This window comes from Rattus norvegicus, chromosome 7, assembly GCF_036323735.1.
Source record: "Rattus norvegicus strain BN/NHsdMcwi chromosome 7, GRCr8, whole genome shotgun sequence".
Lineage (NCBI taxonomy): Eukaryota > Metazoa > Chordata > Mammalia > Rodentia > Muridae > Rattus > Rattus norvegicus.
This window is the reverse complement of record NC_086025.1, coordinates 68543988-68565160: the sequence shown is the minus strand read 5'-3', so window position 1 is coordinate 68565160 and position 21173 is coordinate 68543988. Positions and strand designations below refer to the sequence as shown.

At 37.9% G+C, this 21173-nt stretch overlaps 1 protein-coding gene across 18 annotated transcripts in view; it reads right to left on the bottom strand.

Moving 5' to 3' along the window:
- The window catches only part of Vps13b (vacuolar protein sorting 13 homolog B), a 576579-nt gene that overhangs the window by 448414 nt on the left and 106992 nt on the right, over positions 1-21173 (bottom strand). The window contains exon 1 of one of the 18 annotated variants that reach the window (XM_063263568.1): positions 19776-20408. The exons of the other annotated variants lie outside the window; for them this stretch is intronic. The gene's annotated coding sequence lies outside the window, so the exon portion shown is untranslated. Of the gene's footprint in view, positions 1-19775; positions 20409-21173 lie in introns of those variants that run through there. 18 annotated transcript variants of the gene reach the window in all.

Here is a 21173-nt window from a genome sequence, read left to right as displayed (position 1 = left end):
GTGAGGTAACAAACACACACTAATTTTAAGATATCTTATGAAAGATTCACACAAAAAAACTAAACAATGTCTGACAAAAGCAAACTCCAACATCTATGAAATAACAAACTCAAAACTAAATACTTTTCATAAAATTGTCCCATTCTGGCTTCATGGTTTTTTAAATAGGAATAATTCTTAATGTAACTTATTACAATTTTAGAGTACCAAAGAATCATTTTATAGCCTGCATTAATTTGTGAGAAAACAGTTTCGATGAATACCAGTTATATTTTCTGGAAAAGCAAATGTATACCTATTTACTGATCTGATTTTCTCTTTCATCTTGTCTCCAGTTTCTGTGTAGATTTATAATGTTCATTGTTTTAAATTTTAACAAATCATCTAATGGCAGAAAGGAAAATATGTTAACCTTGGAATTATTTGCAGTTGGAGAAATCCCTTTTGTCTGGCCCATACAGGGCCTGCAAGGCCTGCAATCTGTTTTAAACACAGATTGTCTGCCTTTCGTCTGACAGCCACCAAGCTGCACAAATTACTTTCTGCCTGCTCACCTGTTTGCAGCTGCGTCTGTAAGCTAAAGATTCTGCAGTTTGACTTGAGCAACCACTTCAGGATTGATGACATGTGCTGCTGATAAAGTGAGCAATTTGAAGAAATTACTGGCTATAGCTATTGAAAGACATCTGGGCAGGAGCTGAGAACTAGAAGCCTTCAGTCATGTGCTTGCAGCCTGCAGTGGTCGCAACAGTGTTTGAAGTGATACCCTACAAAGGCAGTCGGCCCTGACACTAAATAACTACACAATATATGGAACAGAATCTCTCAAATGAGTAGTAAAAGCTTCTGTCTTTTCACTGTAAAAAAACGGGATTTGGTTCCTTCTTTAAAACATTCCTTAGGAAGTGAGGCCCGCTAATAGTCAGGCACTTGTTTTTCCATCCTCAAGCCAGTTGGCGTCTGTTACCTTCCTTTGTAAAGAGAAACTCAGCACTCACTGACCGCATCCTACCTGTGTCAAACATTACCTGTAAAAAGGTTCTTTGTTCATTTCCCAAATGTTCAAAACAATTATTAAGCTGCAATTACTGTTCCACTCTCTGGTGGAAAAACTGAAGCAAACTAAAGTTTAAAGAGCCTACCCTCATGTCACACGGGCACACCACAAGCACGCGGATGCACCGAGTCCACAGCGCATTACAGGATGAAGTATACGCTGTCAGAGACACCGCGTCACTCAGCTCGGACATCAGGACATAAAGTCCATCTTTCTATCTCACTACACAAACTTGCTTCACATCAAACTGTCAGCATGAATTGAGAAAACTGAGTTAGTCAAAATCAAACTTTTAAGGTTCATTTATAATGCTAAGAGTTCAAGCTCTTCACTTACTTGCTGAAAGTCGATGAAAATATTTCAGGTGAAATCACTTTTTAAATTATATATTTATAATGATATTTATATATCATTTTATATAGAAAAATATACCATACATAATGATGAAAAAGACACCATGCTAGCAAAAAAAATACTATTCAAATGATTGCATAAAATATTTACAAGTTTGATTTTTGTCAATAAAAATAGTAATTAGAAACATACAAACTATTAGAGAAATAAAATAATAATTTTAAGTTATAGAACATAAATCCATAAAAATGAAAATTATATAAAATTCAGAGAAATCAACTAATACATAGTTAGCTACATGTTTAATCCAAGTGTTTCAAACTCTAAACAGGAGTTAAAATTATAGGCTAACACATTTTATGTTATTGAGATAATTCTAAAATCCCTTGCTTCTACTTGCAAATGTCAAGAATTCTTAATTTATGCACATTTCAAATATAATAAAATCTAATATTTTAAATAATTTAACATATCTAACTAATAACAGAAGGCAATTCCCCTGTATAATATTAATTGACTGGAGAGCAAGAGCAGCTTTAGGAAGTATGACTGCAGAGACAGAGACAGCTTCAAATAAGTTATGTAAGAGATAAAAAGGCATCTATCTAATTTCCAAATATTAATTTCAGGACCTATTTCCATACAATTGTTAATTCCTCTTTAGTGTAGACACACTAAATAAAGCATGCTTCTTCATTTAGTTGGAGAAAATATGTTAACAGAAATGTTTACTATCTCTTTCAAAGGTTTGATTAATTAGTTGGTTTTACTATTAGTTTATGTAGGTTATAAATTTATCATAAACGTAGAAAACACTATTCCTAGTATTTATAATGACTGAAATCTCTATCGTAACTAATTTGAATACATTTAGTAAAACTGTCAAGAACTATCAGTTCGATTTTTTAAATTAAACATACTGTTAAAAAAATAAATAAAGTCAAAGACTCCATTTGAGTTTCACACTCTAGTCTATATAATTTGAATTCAACACAGAGCAAACTTGTGCTAGCCACAAAAGAGGATACACATCATTAATGGTTATAATAAAGCAAAAGTGTGTTTATTTACCTAATGGTGTAGCAATGCCATTCTCATTATGTTGCTATCCTCTATTCTCTCATGCCCTGCATTCAAAATTTTAATAGCAGCTTTAATTTTGAAAGACCTAAGTTGTAGAACATTCACACCACTTCATAACTTTGCCTCAAAGTACATAGAAGCAAATTAGACTTCATTTGGTATAAAATCAGTTGGCACTTTTACATCTGTGCATGCAACATAAATACACCAGCTGGCATCTCAAGCACACACACATATGGACTTCAAAACAGAAACTTCCTTATTTGCAGCACTGCCAGGGTAATTTTGTATCCTCTGCACACTGCAGCTATTTGTCAGGGCCCTGCAGGTGTGCAATGCACATAAACACACAGCTGCGGTCCAGCAAGCCAAGTGTTCCATCAAACACATAAAGGGAGATCTCAGCAGTTGAATTAGTCATCCGTAGAACAGGTCCAGGGAGAACAATATGGGTTAGTATTTTTGGAAAAAATCGTGGATAGAAAATTTATGATTATGCTCATTGTACAAAATAACTGAGGGATTGTATCACTTTTAAAGTAACATATGCTTACACAGTTTTTGTCAGGATAACTGAAGAAAAGTTAAGTTTGTTTTTACTTTTAAATATAATGAAATTTATATATAAATTTAAATGCAAAATGTGAAAAGCTTTAAAAGTTGGATTTGTTAATAGAATTTATATCGTGGTTATATTTATAAAATTACAAATCATAAAAACTGTATCTTAAAGTAGTTACCAGTTATACATTTAGCTGTATAATAGTTAAAATTTTGCTTTTCTATTTATACTTTAAATGAAATTTCTAGTGAAAGATAGTAATGCCTAAAAATTATACATTAGGCAACTTTTAACTACCCTAAAATAACTGCTTTATTAAACTGTAAAACTTATTATAACACTGAATATTCAAATGTGATATACAAGTATATTGGCCTAAATTGGTTAGGGAAATATATGAAAAATCACCATCATGTGAAAGTCTCCGACCTAATTGACCCTGACCTTATTAATACTCTCTTTAAAATTTCTGTTGAGAACTTCAGGCAATCAATAATTACGAGTAACTACAAAATGCTCACAGTCCACCTGGCAGTTGACAAAACATGAAAGATAACTTAGAAAATGAGCTTGAATGCATTATGTCTAATATACTAATCTGCACTGAACTTGAGGTCAAAGAGTTAGTAATCAAGACATAGCAGTCTGTCACATAAGGGAATTTGTGCTTTCCGCCTTCCGGAATGTACAAAACTTCTTCAAGATTACTCAAGTCGGACACAAACCTCCCATCAGGGAGCCTACTCAGTACTACTTTATTTTATTGTCCTATCAACCTATTACCTAAAGCAGGAAAGGAGTAAGTAAATGAGGATAAAGGAAAGAATACTTATGATTGTTTAATTTCATTTAAAGTAAATTATTATAGATCTTATTTTATTTTATTTGGTTTTGTCTAGATAGAAACAGGAAATACCTGAATTTAATTTGGATTCCTGTATTAGTGATGTGTCCCTATGATATGATTCCCAAGTGTATAAAACTTCTTCAATTCTGAAATGCTTCAGGTTAGACCTAGTTGGAGACTTCACCTCAGAATATCTAACTACAATTCTGTCATAAGACATGGGTGTCCTTTGCAACAAAATATCTCATTTCAGAAAAAATGCCAAATGTTGAAAAAAAGAATACCATGTTTCTTAATTTCTACAGTAAAATACATTTTATAATTTAGTTTTAAGATTTATTTTCATTACATATATGTAAGTGAATATATTCATGTTATATCTATATGAGATATGCCTACTGTGTCTAATTGTCAAAGAAGAGCAAATGAGGCTGTCAGGTCTCCTGGAATTAGAGGTGCAGATGGTTGTAAGCTGTCCAGTATGGGTGTTGGAAACTGAACTCAAATCCCCTAAAAGAGGAGCAACTGCTCTTAACTAATGAGTCATCTCTCCTTTTAAAAGCAAGTATGAATTAAAGTTATCTGTTATTTATTCTTATGTTAATATTATTTTAGTGTTGCAATTCTGTGAATTTTATGTACAATGTCCTAACAACTTGGTTCTCTCTCTCTGAAGCTGCAGTCAGTCAAATAGGTGGATAAGTCTGGAATCATGGGAAATCCTAACTGAACAAGTACTTCTGAAACCTCTGCTAGAATACATGGAATATCTGGATATTCTCAAAATACAGCATCCAAGTCTAGGCAGAAACCTCTAATAATCCAGCCTTGGGGAAAAAAATAGTATCAGCTTCCCCACAATCTACTAGTGAGAAGCCTATCACAGGAACAGCCCAAATGTAAGGGAAGGGCCCAAAGAAGAACAAAATTACTAAGAAGTTTGACTTGAGGTCGTCAGGGTTCTAGGTGGGGTGCTACCCATTTCACCATAATAGACTCCTTTGTAAGTAACTACAGAGTGCTCAACCCTACATGAGACATCTCTCTCATCTCTCTCCATGGCTCAGGGAACACAGCAGAAGAGGGAACGGAAAGAATGAAAGAGCTAGAGGTAGGGAAGAACTGCTGTAAGGGTGTCTTCCGGACAGGCCACGGCCATTACATGCATGAACTCGCTTGCAGAGGTGGTGATCTACAGAGACCTATACAGGGCCCTTCTCTAGTTTGCCATGCATGTGTTAGTCCCAGGGCATATCCCTTAACTGAGGAACAATGGATAGCTAAGAGACGCAAGGAGGGGCCCACGCTCTAGGAAACAGCCCCTGACTCTTGCTCAGGCGTACTTAAATTTGGTGTGTCAAAAACAAAGAATATCAAAGTAAGAGACATCTTGTTGGAAAGAAGGGTTTCAATAGGAGGTAAAAGAAATATAAGTAGTATTTATTTTCTGTACATTCAAATATAAACTCAATACAACCCACATGTGTTTATGCTTATAACCATAAAAATAGACAGGGGAAAAGGAAATTAAAAACAAAATCTTGAATATTCACATACGATGTGAACATATATAAATTTATTTTAACTTCATAGATAAAAAGCAAAGTAAATGCATACACAGAATCAGAGAATAATTAAAATTAAAAAGATCATAATCCATGAAAAATTATTTAGAGAAATCTACCACATCCCAAAGACCTTTGAATAGGCTATTCTTTGAAAAATCTCATATATATCATATATAAATTATATTAAATAATATTATGATTAATAATGTGATTTTAAAAGATTTCTTAAAGGACCAGTGAGATTGTTCATCAGGTACAGGTACCTCCCATCAACTTGATGGCCTGAGTTTGATCCCCAGGACCCATATGGTGGAGGAAGAAAGCCAACTTCTACAGTAGTTCTCTGACCTCCACAAGCATGCCATGACACACATGTGACCATACACAAATATACACAGTTCCTGGAGGTAAACTGCAGAGACCAAAGTATGCTTTCAGAACAGTCAGCACTGGTGAAATGGCAGCGACATGAAAGCTCACTGCATGAAAACTCTGAGACAACCACTGAGGCTGCCGAGACACACGGGCATTTACAGTAACAGTATTTAATCAACTCATGATCACTTTAATAAACTTCATGAATTCAGTTAATGACATACCATCCACATAACTAAGAATTCAAAATTCTTAAAAAAATGCATAAAATTGTTCCAAGAACTTCAGACCACTACAGTCTATGTCAGCCCTGACACTGAGTGGTCAGGAGAGTTATGATACAAACCATTTGTACTGTTCATTAACCATAGAGGCAATGGTGTTAAACTGCCTTCTCAACATTTATGTTACTATCTGCAGACAATGCTGCCCTCAGCCTTCAACCCAGAAGCTCCTCTTCACAGTGAGCAAGTGGGAGTGCAGAGACTACTGGCTGCTTAATGTACTAAGAAAAGGGCATCGTTGGTGCTCAGCCCTAAGCTGACATTTATAAGACCTTCTCTCCAAAGTTTATAGAGATCCCAGACAAATAATACAAAGAATGCTAAGACCCTGAGAATGGGGAGGATGGTAGCAGGACACTGTCCTCTAAGCATGAGAGCCACTACAACCAAAACCATAGAGCAGCTATGGTTTCCTGCACTGGCACTGCATAAGCCCAGCTCTATCAACATTCAGTCAACGATGGCGGACCTTAGCATAGAGCCCACTCCTCCCTGCTCACTACTGAAGAATGCTGGGAAAGGATGAATCACCATCTACAGAAGCAATATGGTGAAACCACCAACCACACTAGATAGATCAATATCCACAGTCACAGAAGCCACCAAGTTAATAAATTTAGTGGGTAAGAAAATGAAATAAAGTCGTGACCTGTAGTGAGAATGGGGTGGGGCTGACAAGAGATTGCAGAACTCTATCAATTGTTATGGAACAGCAAATTTCTACCACATGATATGTTATGCTTAGGATACAATGCTATTTATTCTCAGTACCAGTTGGTCACTGACCACTCAGGAATAAATTGCATAGCCTTTAGATAGCTGGTCAATAACTGACAATATTGAAAAGAAACATTTGAATTGTTTTAGTTTCACATCAAATAAATCTTTCTAATATAGATTTTATTACAGACTAACATCATTCAACTTTTTTATTCCACAAAAGGAGTGACAAAACACATAAAAGAAAGACTTCCTACAAAAGTGAGCTATTTGTATGTATCAATGGTCCGAGTGAATGCAGCCTGCACAACTGAACTAAGCACTGTCCTTGGTGAGACTATATACAGAGTAACATGAGCACTTAACCATCTAAAACTAGGAGACACTACAACAGACATCTGCTCTTGCAAAGCATGTTTTTGTGCTTATTAATTATGCACAGTTATTTTACCATAGCTATCTTACATTAACATAAAGATTAATGACTAAAGTTTTTTTTTTTTTTGGTTCTTTTTTTCGGAGCTGGGGACCGAACCCAGGGCCTTGTGCTTCCTAGGTAAGCGCTCTACCACTGAGCTAAATCCCCAGCCTCTAAAGATTTTAATAAAACACAATAAATGCTATGAAAATCGTAGTACAAGATGTACAAAACTATAATGAAAGGAGCCCTTGTAGATCCTCAAAAAAAAAAAAAAAAAAAAAAGATGGTATGAAAGGGTATTTTTAATGCCAACCAGAAAAAAAAAAAGTGAAGAAAGAGTGATCTAAAGTACTGTAAGCAAAGACCCACCACGAGGAAAAACCTATGAAGGCCAACTAACAGGACAGCTAGGTAGGAACAAGGCCAACACTGGGAAGGACGAGGACAACTGAGAGCAGGGAAAGCAAGAGGCATTAAGACTTCTGGGAAGAGGCTGGCTACTCCCTGAGACTGGGGAGGTAGTTGTGATGAAAACTCAGAGACTGTCCTCCTCCCACATAAATGTTAGGCAAGCATAAAAGCCCACCTGCTATCCCAGTGCCTGCCATCCCAGTGCCTGCCATCCCAGTGCCTGCCATCCCAGTGCCAGCCATCCCAGTGCCTGCTATCCCAGTGCATGGTATCCCAGTGCCTGCTATCCCAGTGCCAGTCATCCCAGTGCCTGCTATCCCAGTGCCAGTCATCCCAGTGCCTGCTATCCCAGTGCATGGTATCCCAGTGCCTGATATCTCAGTACATGATATTCCAGTGCATTGTATCCTAGTGCATGGAAGGCAGAGGACATCCTCAATGCAAAGTGACTAGCAAAATTAACTCTATCTGTGAGCTCTAAGTTCAATTAAGACCCTTCCTCAATAAATTAAGTAGAGATCAATCAAGAAAGTCACCAGACATAAAGAAGTATCTAAGTAACTACAAACTGTACTTGTGACAGAGAAAAACAGTGCAAATATTCCTCCATCTTGAATTCTTGCTGAGGACATCATGAAATTTGCAGGAAAATAGATGGAACTAGAAAATAACATCCTGACTGAGTTAACCCAGACCCAGAAAGCCATACATGGGATGTACTTACTTATAAGTGGATATTAGCCCTAAAGTACAAGAGAGCCATGTTACAATTCACAGTGTCAAAGAAACTAAGTAACAAGAAGGGAAAAATGGAAGAAATTTGAATCTCTTTCAATAGGGGAAATATAGTAGACATCAGAAATGGATGCTGGGAGGGAAATGAGGAGAGGATGGAATGGGGAGGGGAACAGGAGGGATTACGTATAGGAAGGACTGAGGGAGGAAGGAGGGAAGAGAGGGCGAAACTGAGACAGAGAGTGAGAACTGAGAGAGAGAGAAGGGGTGGTGGCACAACAGGACAGTTCCGGGATGAACCAGAAACCAAGGAGAAAGGAAAATCCCAGGAACCAATGAGGGTGATGGGAGTTAAGAATCCTAGCAACAGGGGATACGGACCCTAAAACAGCCACCTCCTCTAAGACTTCCAATGGAGGGATGAAGACAAACCAACCAACAAAACCTCTGACACAGCATTTGTCTTGTCTACAAGACACTCAGGACTAAAGATGGAGCAGAAATCCAGAGACTGTCCAAGCAATGAATGACCCAACCCATCCTATCCCATCCCACGACAGACAGCCAACCCCTGACACTATTAGTAATATTCTGCTGTACTTGCAGACAGGAGCCCAGCATAACTGTCCTCTGAACGGCTTCACCCAGTAGCTGATGGAAACAGATGCAGAGACATACAGTCAAACGTTAGGCAGGGAATCTTGGGAAACAGGGGGAGGAAGGATTGAAGGAATTGTAGAGGTCAAGGACACCACAAGAAAAACCTACAGAATCAACTAATCTGGACCTATAGGGGCTCACAGAGATTGAACCACCAACCAAAGAGAAGGCATGGGACAGACCTAGGACCCCTACACTTATGTAACTGATGTTCAACTTGGCCTTCATATGGCAAAGGGCACACATATTTGTAAAAGAAACATTCTAAAGCTTAAATCATATGTTGAACCTGATACATTAATAGTAGGAAATTTCAATACCAGACTCTTATTTTATGGTAAATAGGTCATCTAGACAAAAGCAGAGAGATAATGAAGCTAATAGATTGTCAACCGAATAAATCTAATACAAACCTACAAAACATTTAATGCAAACATAAGAGCATATACCGTCTTCTCAGCACATCATGGAACTTTCTCCAAAAATGACCACATACTTGGTCACATAGCAAGACTCAACAGCTACAACTGAAATATTACAACGGAAATAACCCCTGTATCATATCATACCATCATGGATTAAAGCTGACCTTCAACAACAACAACAGGAAAACAGAAAGCCTACAAATTCATGGAAACTGAGTAACTCTCTACTGAACGACTACTGGGTCAGGGGGAAAAAATAAAGAAATTAAGACTTCCTAGAATTTAATGAAATACACCTGTGATGGTTTGCATATGATTGGCCCAGGGAGTAGAAGATGTGGCCTTGTTGGAGGAAGTGTGTCACTGTCGGGGTGGGCTTAGAGACCCTCCTCCTAGCTGTCTGGGGATGTTCCTGGCTTCCTTCGGGTGAAGATGTAGAACTCAGCTCCTCCTGCACCATGTCTGCCTGGATGCTGCCATGCCTCTGCCTTGATGATAATGGACTGAACTTCTGAACCTGTAAGCCAGCCCCAATTAAATGCTATCCTTTATAAAACTTACACTGGGGTCATGGTGGCTGTTCACAGCAATAAGACCTTAGCTAAGACAATACCCAAACTTATTGGACACATTGAAAGCAGTGCTAAGAGTAAAGTTCATAGCACTAAGTGTCTCCATAAAGAAAATAGAGAGATCTCATAGTATTAATTCTAGAACTAAAAGAAGCAAATACACGCAAAAGAGTAGGTGGCAGGAAATAAACTGAAGGCTGAAGTCAACAGAAGAGGAGTAAAGAAAGCAATCAAAGAATCAATGAAACGAGAGTTTATTCATTGAAAAAAATCAAAAAGATAGACAAACTCTTATTCCAACTACTGAAAAGAGAGAATACCTAAATTAACAAAATCAGAAATGAAAAGGGGGGCATAAAAACAGACACACAGGAAATCCAAAGACTTACTTCCAAAACATGTACTCAACAAAATTGGAAAATGTAAAAGAAATGAACAATTTTCCTGATAGATTTCACTTACCAAAGATCAGATAAAGAATTTAAATAGACCTATAACTACCAAGAAATAGATGCAGTCATTAAAAGTCTCCCAATCAAAAAAGTTCAGGGCCAGATGGCTTTAGCACAGAATTTTACCAGATTTTCAAAGGAAAACTAATACTAATTGCTCAAGTTATTCCACAAAATAAAAAAAAAAAAGAAACCTTGTCAAATTCATGTAAGGAGGCCATAGTTACCCTGATATCCAAACCACACAAAAAACTCAACAAACAAAATTACAACCAATTTCCATCATGAACACTGAAGCAAAAAATATTCCATAAAATACTTGCATACTAAATCTAAGAACACATCAAAAAGATCAAGTGGGTTTCATCCCAGAGATGCACGGATGGTTTAACTTCTGAAAATCTGCCAACGTGATCCACCATATCAACAAACTGAAAGAAAAAAACCACATGATCATCTTATTATAGATGGTGAGAAAGCCTTTGACAAAATCCAACACTCCTTCATGATAATAGTGTTGAAGAGATTAGGGATGCAAGGCATATACCTAAACATAACAAAGACAACTTACAGCAAGCCAATAGCCAACATCAAATTAAATGCAAAGAAACATAAAGCAGAAATTCTAGCTAGAGCACTAAAACAGCTAAAGATCAAGGGGATACAAATTGGAAAGGAAGAAGTTAAGGCATCACTATTGGCAGATGATCTGACAGTGCACAAAACCACTCCCAATATTCTACCACAGAATTCAACAGCAGATGAACACCTTCAGCAAAGTGTCTCGATACAAAGTTAGCTCAAAAAAAAAAAGTCAGTAGCCTTCCTATATACAAATGATAAGTGGGCTAAGACATAATTCAAAGAAGCAGCATCTTTAACAATAGCCACAGATAATAGAAAAAAATCTTGGGGTAACTCTAACCACGCAAGTGAAGGAGCTGTATGATAAAAACTTCAAGTCTTTGAAGAAAGGTATTAAAGAAGCTATCAGAAGATGGAAAGATCACCCAGGTTCATACAAAGTAGGATTAACAGTAAAAATGATCACCTTACAAAAAGTAATCTATGGATTCAACACAATCCCCATCAAAATTCCAACACAAATCTTTAAAGACCTATTAGAAAAATACCCAACTTTATATGGAAAAATAAAAAAACCCAGGATATCTAAAATAATTCTGTATAGAAAATGAACTTTCGAAGGTATTACCATTCCTGACTTCAAACTGTACTTGAATGGGTTAGATGCAAAATACAAGTGACAGTTCATGCTGGTGAGGATGGGGAGCACGGGGAACACCCCTCCATTGTTGATAGGAGTGAAAACTTGCACAGACACTTTAGAAATCAGTATTTTACTTTCAGGGAGTTCAACTGTGTAAAAGCCTCCAGCTCTATACAATTGTCTCAGATTTTTTGATTAAGGAATAACCCCTCTGGGGAAACTCACAGTCTAGTCTGGGTGATGCTGACAGAAGTGACTACATAGTTCTACCAATGTAGATCTCCCCCATCCCCTTTGCTTTAGAGTTCTTACCTGGCTAACACAGACTGGTTTGTCACACTGGTTTCAAAGCACCATCACTCTATTTCTGAAACAATGGCTAGCTTTTTCTTCCTGGGAGTGTTACTTTCCAGGTTGAAATGGATTATAATCCCATCTCAATATATGTTTTTTAGGAATCCAGAATCCAGTTTCAAATAACCAGTTTTTACATCTACAAATAAAAAGTTAATTCTTTACTCATGTTCCATGATAGCTCTTATTTGATGCCTATGTGAGTCTGTCTCTTTCTTTGTCTCTCTAGGAACTGTTCTTTTCTTTGGCTTCCTTCTGAAGGTTTAGCAGGAGTTAACACACTATTATTCAGTGCCTAGTGTGCCAGTTTCCATGTTAATGATGCCACTCAGACGACTTGTGTTTCATATTTATAAGTCCAATGCCTTACAATACATCAGATCAAAATAAAATTTTCTGCTGGGCACAGTCCTTCACTTTCATAATACAACTACTTGAGAGACTGAAACAGGAGGCCATCCATAACTCTAAGGTTTGGGCTGCAGTGTGAGGTATGACCTCAGAAGGGAGGGAGGGAGGGAGGGAGGGAGGGAGGGAGGGAGGGAGGGAGGGAGGAAGGGAGGGAAATTCTATAATTTTTTGAGAAAGAAACAACTAAGAGTGAATTTCTTCTTGTAAACATGATTTTTACATGAATATATTTTACCAGTGAGATTGAATAACGGTGGTTAACATATTTAAGCCCCAACCATTCACGTGCTCTAAATATAATTTTATTCTTCTTAAGGAAGAACATTCAATCTGTTTAAAAAGAGGTAGTTATTTCTGTTTACTTTGAAAGCTACTTGACAATTTGGAAGCTTATTCATTTGGGACTCTTTAGAATACTTCCTCACAAATAACATATTAGTTACCAAGGAAAAGGGAGCACTGGTTTTTAAAACTCATTAAATTTCTTTTCAACTTCATATGACCAGTCAGAACTCAATTACACACCCCTAGAACAAAAATCAGGCCAGAAATCTTTAGTATATAAGCATATAATAAAAGTAATCCATGGACCACCTACACCCAGAGAGAATAAAGCATGTAACAGAAAAGCCTTGATAAATGAGAAAATTCAACTGCATGAATAGTTTAACACTAACAGTCAAGCTGTACTTTAAAAAATGGTGACCTAAAATGGAGCCAGTAGAATATCTACTACACACACACACACACACACACACACACACACACACACACACACACAAACACTCTCACACGCACTCATACACTCACATGCACTCACACACTCTCTCTCACGCATACCCACTCACATACACACACACAAACACAAACACACTCACACTCGACACACACTCACACACATACATGCACACACACACACACACACACACACACACACACACACGAACCACAGACTAGGTGAGCCACTATTGTAAAGGCAGGTCAGGTGCCCCGCAGGAAATAAGCGTGGGAATAGGTCCAGGGGAGAAAGTGACTTGGCTCCACACCTTTAAAACTGCCTACAGCAAGCATCAAAACGTAAAATAAAACAAGTCCCCTGGGTATGGGTGAGCAGCATGGAGCTACAACTTAAACACTGGGTCATCAGTGTTAAGGGCTGAGGTGATGCATTGCTCACTGCAGTACGGAACCTTGTAACAGTACCGCCCACAGTACAAAGAGCTCTTATGTGGACATCACGGACAAAGAAACTCTACAATCACTCAGTTAGATCTGAGTAGTGAACTATGAAATATAACGGAACAAAATGTAATATAAAAGTATTTAAAAAGACCATTCACTCAACATAAAAGAAGACCTAAACTCTGTTCAGTAATCTGTTGATCATATTTTTAACAAAACAACTAATTTTTACTATTAATTTTTACTAATGTTTCATTATTAAAATCTGATCCTAACTTTAAAAAAAGTCCTTTGCTGTAAGGAATTAAAAATTGAAATACAAAATTAACGTGAAAAATGGGCATTTTTACAGGTAAGGAAACCATTGCCAAAAAAATATATATATATAATTATATATAACAATATATAAGTATAACTAATTACAAAAAATCCAAACATTTGGGCAAAGAATGCTATTTAAGGTTGGCAATTGATTAAATAGAAAATGTTCCCAGCATCTACCAACTTGGTTTCTGAAACCTCTCTTGCTATACTTTGAATAACTGATATTAACAATTATTACTTAAAAAACAAAACTCAGAGATCGTAAAAAACTATCATTTCCCAGTATTTCTACTTACTAGAATTTTTCAAGAAAATACAATTTTAAAATATTGACATACAGGGAGATAAAAAATGTTTCGCCTAATAGTGGAATGATATTACATAGTTATATTAAAATATTTCGATCTCATACACTATTATACTTGGCATAACAGAAGGTCCACGCTCATCCACATAGAGGGAACCATACTGAAGAACACAACAAGAATTCTGTTGAAGAATTTTCACTAAGGGTGCAGTGGGGGCTGAAAGTCTACTCAGACACATTACTACAATCCTAGGTAAAAAGAATACATACTAAGTCAAGTCAAGGACCAGAGCCAGAAAGATTAAGGAAGAGGAAATAATGCAAGATATAGCTAAGAAAGGATGAATAAATCCTTAGATGTCTGGGGGAACAAAGTGGGTGAATAGTGATGCCATCAGTCACAATTAGAAAAGGTGTTTCATTTTAAACAGTGAATTTTAGGTACCTTGTCACATCTAAATCATTTTGCCAGTGTCTAGAAAATGTTCTGGGATGTATAAATGAGTGAGTTGTCACTACTGACGGTATCTGAAGCTAAAGAGGAAAATGCTCACAATGTTCCTTTCTCGGTCAACAATAGAAAGGAGGGCAAGAGAAAAGCTCTACATGTTTACAAATGAAATTAAAGAAGAATAAAACCATAAAATCCTCATTTTTTGCACTAAGTGAAAAGACAATATATGCATCACTCTGTATCTGTCTCCATAACAGAAGAAGAAAATACAATGGGAGCTGCACAAAGACTTATAGAATCAGAAAAAAAGTCTTTGTATGCCTGTCAACAATGAGAAAAACAATGAAAGAAGGATGTGACCACCAAAAGAGAGAAAATCTTAAGTATAACATTATAAAAAGCATAACATAAAATGATTATATACATAGTAAATAAAAACCACATAAAATTTATATATAAAGGCAGGAGAATGAAGGAAAGAAAAATGAAAAACAGCCATCTTGTTCTTGTGCTGTTTGTATCCATGCTTTCCTTTAATGTTGTTCTGTGATTTTATAATTTGAGTAAAAAGAAAACAACCACTCTATACAAAGCCTCCTGAGACCCACCACAAGATTAAAAGAATTAGCTGTGACTGCTCTATGATTAAGAACTAAAGAATGTAAGCCATCCAATTCTAACCTTTCATAACCAGCTACACCATTTTAAACGTGTGTTCCTAAACGTAAGCTGGTTGTTTCCCAACATCTCAGTCCTTCCCAAGTGAGACTTCCAGTGTCTCACTAACTTTGGAAAATATGAAGTAAATGACATATTAACTTGAACGATCATAAAAATACTTAGAAAGTAAAAGGCTCATTTAATGAAATAAAAATGTACAAATGTTTCCACATGTTTCTATAAAGTATTCTTTTCCCAGTAAGCAAACACATTCAAGATTGTATTTTTGGCTTGGCTTCAGAAAAAGACCCATCTGTACAGTGCAGCACATCTCAGTCATATACAGCTCAAACATCAAACGAAAATCGTGTTCAAGCCCACACAACCTCACAGACCCAAAGCTGTTCTTTCTTTTCACAGTATTATTTCTATGAGAGCTCTCGTTGCACGACACTGCTAATGTCACTTGATATTTGTCAGGACAGATCCTAAAACTAAAATGTCAAATGCTTTATAACACAGTTGTGAATGACCAAAAATAAAAACTAAAACTAAAACAAAAACCCTGTTTTACTAGTTATAAACTATGGCTATTTCCTTTTAACAGAAGGTGTAAAAGTAGTACGAAACCGTCACTGTATATCACTATACAGACACTCTTTGTAAAATAAAACACTCTTTAATTGTGTCTAAAATATTAAAAAATGATGCCTTATTTCATACTTAAAATTCTTTTGTTAGATTTCTAAATGCATCTCTATTCACATGTAAACATTATAAAATGAAAGGTGTTATGATCTTGAGTAGTCTTATAGACTTCGTTATCTGTCGATAACTTATGATTGTTTCATCAATGTGGCATTTCCGCTGTCCTTTACTCTATGAGGTAAGCAGGTGTCAGTGGTGCACACTGCTAGGACAGTAGGCACAATCAACATGTATGGAGTGATGCCCCAGCTTCAGAACCAAAGTCAAGATAACTTCTGTGATCTAGTCTCTTACCTGTTATCTTAGGGTTTCATTGCTGTGAAGAAACATCATGACCATAGCAACTCTTATAAAGGACATTTAATTTAATTGGGGCTGGCTTCCAGTTCCAGAGGTTTAGTACATTATCATCATGGCAGGGAACACGGCAGCATCCAGGCAGACAAGGTCCTGGAGAAGGAGCTGAGAGCTCTACACCTTGATCCAAAGGCAACAGAGGGCAACTGCGCCACACTGAGCATAGCTTGAGCATATATAATCTCCAAGCCTGCCTCCACTGACACACTTTCTCCATCAAGGCCACACCTACTTCAACAAGGTCACATCCCCTAACAGTGTCACTCTCTATGGCCAAGCATTCATACACATAGGTCTATGGGGGGAGGGGAGGTCTTACCTATTCAAAGCACCACATCTGTAATAGGAGTTTGGTACCTTCCTCTAAAACTAATATGAGAATATAAGATGTAACAGATATTAAGCAATCAAAAGAGTATGCAAGCACTTAATAATTGATGTCATTATTAACACTTTTCTGTAAGAGTGTGTATAATTTTCACATTACAAAACAATGTTGCATAACTGCTTTTTAATTATATGGAATATATTTAATATACTATAAAATCTTTTAATTGTAAAGTTTCCTTATACAAATGAAAATTAGATAGAATAAATAAATGATATATTAACACCATTGTTTGCAGTAGATCTTTTTTTTTAATTTTTTTTTTATTAACTTGAGTATTTCTTATATACATTTCGAGTGTTATTCCCTTTCCCGGTTTCCAGGCAAACATCCCCCTAATCCCTCCCCCTCCCCTTCTTTATGGGTGTTCCCCTCCCCATCCTCCCCCCATTGCCGCCCTCCCCCCAACAATCTAGTTCACTGGGGGTTCAGTCTTAGCAGGACCCAGGGCTTCCCCTTCCACTGGTGCTCTTACTAGGATATTCATTGCTACCTATGGGGTCAGAGTCCAGGGTCAGTCCATGTATAGTATTTAGGTAGTGGCTTAGTCCCTGGAAGCTCTGGTTGCTTGGCATTGTTGTACATATGGGGTCTCGAGCCCCTTCAAGCTCTTCCAGTTCTTTCTCTGATTCCTTCAACGGGGGTCCTGTTCTCAGTTCAGTGGTTTGCTGCTGGCATTCGCCTCTGTATTTGCTGTATTCTGGCTGTGTCTCTCAGGAGCGATCTACATCCGGCTCCTGTCGGCCTACACTTCTTTGCTTCATCCATCTTGTCTAATTGGATGGCTGTATATGTATGGGCCACATGTGGGGCAGGCTCTGAATGGGTGTTCCTTCTGTGTCTGTTTTAATCTTTGCCTCTCTCTTCCCTGCCAAGGGTATTCTTGTTCCCCTTTTAAAGAAGGAGTGAAGCATTCACATTTTGATCATCCGTCTTGAGTTTCATGTGTTCTAGGCATCTAGGGTAATTCAAGCATTTGGGCTAATAGCCACTTAACAATGAGTGCTTGCAGTAGATCTTAAAAGCTATTTGACTAGATTGGGATTCAGATAAATGTCAAAGGTCTAATGACCCATTCAAATGAAAATTGGGAACATATAAGGAACTAGACGGCAACTTAGGATAAATATGGGAGTAGGTGCTACAAGAGAAGTCTGCAAGCTTCTGTAGGGAAAGGGTGTTAACAAATCATACATGTGCTTTCGCTCTATTTTTAAAAATAATGTTGGTTGTTCTTTACATCAAGTAAATTCCTTGTAGCTTTAACTTATTTTTCTTGATATAATTAAAAAAGCTCTTAATAAGCCAATAGATTTTTTCACTATTAATGTAATTTCTCACTATAGTGATAAACCACATGAAAAATATTTCTGTCCACATTTTCCATTGAAGAAACAATAAATTTTGAGATTTTAAACAGCATGCCTAAGATTCCATAAGCAACAAAATACATTCGAGATCTCGGTGAAGAGAAGGTTGCCGAGGGCTGACGACATCTTGAGGTACTGACTATAAGAAAATAAAAATTCAGAAGCCTGTCTGCTGCTATACAACATAGGTAAGACAAAGCACAACCCAAGAGGACCTCCCCACTTCTGCATGGAATGTTCAGATAACCCCTGACCCCTTATCCCCTAAGCCCCGCCCACTGTCATGCGGTTCAGGCAGGTCTGAAGACACCCAGAGGCCTGGGAGCTACTAAGATGAGTGAATAAATGGCAGAGAGATGGGAAAGAGAATCAACAGTGTATACACACGGAAGAGAGGTGGAACTGGTGACTAGAAAGGGTAGTGACGAACAGTAGCTGATGTGAGTAGCCTGCACTGCCACCTGAGGCCACAATCTCAGTCCTTGGCCTGCTAAAGCAGGTGTCTATGCAGATGTCCCAGGCTCTTGTTACCACCAAAAGCCAAGCAGACAACCTAGGGCTATGTAGAGCTGGCCCCACCCCTCACCTAGGCAGAGTGGGAGAGCAAGCCCCACCTCTCACCAGCTCCAGCACTCTGGAGAGCAGGCCCAGAACCTCACCCAGGCAGTGAGGAATTGCTGGCCCTGGTGATGGGTGCTTGGCACAGGAGAGCCACCAAGGAGGGCATAAGAACATCAGGAGAGATGGCCCTGCCCTTAATTAGCTGCTGCATTCAAGCTAGCTGGCCCCACCCCTCATCAGGAGAGTATTGGAGAGCTGACCCTGGCGGTGCTGGTGAAGGAGAGTTGACACTTGATGACATGAACACAGGAGAAGTGGTGGGCTAGTCTATCCCAACAACTATGACCCACTGGAGCATGTGAAGGGGCCAATTCTGCAAAACCAAAACTGCAAGATCTCAGTGACATGGGGTAACAACAGGGTAACTGAGAGGAGTCCCAGTATGGATCCAATATTGGAAGTGTTGCAGAAGCCAGAGCCTTGAACCAGACCAATGACTCGATGCAACAAACATTTGCAAGTGAAGCTGTTTGGGCCAAAGGATACAGTTTGTGACACACCACAGCTGACATGACAAATGAGGTTTTTGGGAATGGGGTTGGATTTGGTAGTGTTTGCTTCTTTTCTTGGGGGGAGGCTTGCAACGGTGGAGGCAGATAAGGAAAAATGAGATGGGTGGGATTACGTGCTGTGAAATTCACAAAGAATCAAAAAAAAGACTTTTTTAAAAGAAATAATAAGAAAATAGCAAGCACATGAAGAAACTCATTTGCCAATATCATGGTAGCTACTAATATGGACTCCCTGGACCCTGAAAGTTTAATACTGCCCCTAAAAAAAAACCACCACATCATGACCTTCAAGTTTCCTTATCATTTATCAAGTGCACGAAGAATCATCCTAATGTTGCAATCAAATTGGTTACTTGTCTCTTCAACAACCCACCTTCGGTTTAAAAGCAGTCAACACGATGAGTCCTGTGACAGTGAGGGCTGTACAGAGGAGCATGTGGTCAACAGAACCAAGAAGCCTGGACAAGAGATTCTGGCTAGAAGCACATGGCAATGTCTTCCTCTTGGTGAAAACTGGAATAAAAATCTGTGGTAACAGACTAGCACCCCATTTGTCTGGGATGCAGACAGTTTCTATGGCAACATGGTCCTACAAACAAAATAGTTATAAAACATAATGTGGTTTCAGGGTTTCATAGAAATACCTCATTTCAAACAAACAAACAAACAAACAAACAGAAAGTAGACATATACCAACAGAGATAAATACATGACAAGCAAAAGAAAAAAGAAATCTGAGGCGGAGATGAGTTTAAGACCAGAAAATAGATTACTGTGACTAAATTCCAGAAAGTAGATTAGCGTGGCTAAACTCCACAAACAAGATACAATTGTGGTGCATGATTTGTTCCATCAGGCTTTCAAACTTCTCTAAAGGAGATTTTTTTTAATACATTCTTAATACTCTATTTTTTTAAATACTCTATTCTAAATAATAGAACCAAAAGCTGTCTACCCAACTCATTCCCCTTTCTTAGTTTTACAAATTGAATTCTAACTCTTTTCACTGCATCTAGCTAAAAAATTCACCCCTCCCTAACTAGCAAAAGCAGATACTTGGGGTGGGGGTTGGGGGGGCACGGAGGGCAGTGCTGAGAACTATACAAAAAGAGGGCCTGGTGATTTAGCAGTTGATAAAGCACTTACCACACAAGTGTGTAGACCAGAGACCAAATCCCTATAAATCCACATAAATCAGAGAAGCAGAGCATATATGTAAATCCCAGATCCCAGCATACCTACAGCAAGATGAAAGGTGGAAAGGAGGAGGTCTTTAAAGAAGTGCATGCACCAGCTAGGGGTGAGGGTGAGGGTGGAGGTGGGGGAAGAAGAGAGAGGGAGAAGGAGGGAGGGAGGGAAGGAGGGAGGGAGGGAGGGGGGGGAGAGAGAGAGAGAGAGAGAGAGAGAGCGCACAAGCGCAAAAAACAATACATGTTTGTTTTACATTATGACATCACCGAGACCTCTAATCTTAGAAGTGACTGCCCGGAAGCTGCCTTTTAGATGTCAGCAGCTGGGAACTTTATTTGCCTCCATTCTCTGACTGATAAGACTAATTGAGTATGCCTAGATTTTATACTAATAAAAAAATAGATCATATTCAACAACCACTTTTCACCTTGAAGCCAGTAATTTTAGTACAAGCAAAAGAGAGGTTGCTTATATGGAAAGTACCCAGTAAAAACTTTGAGTATTGAGAAACCACCTCAGGCAGAAACACTGTACAATGTGTTGCATCACTATGGATGGTAAAAGGAAGGTGGCTGAAATA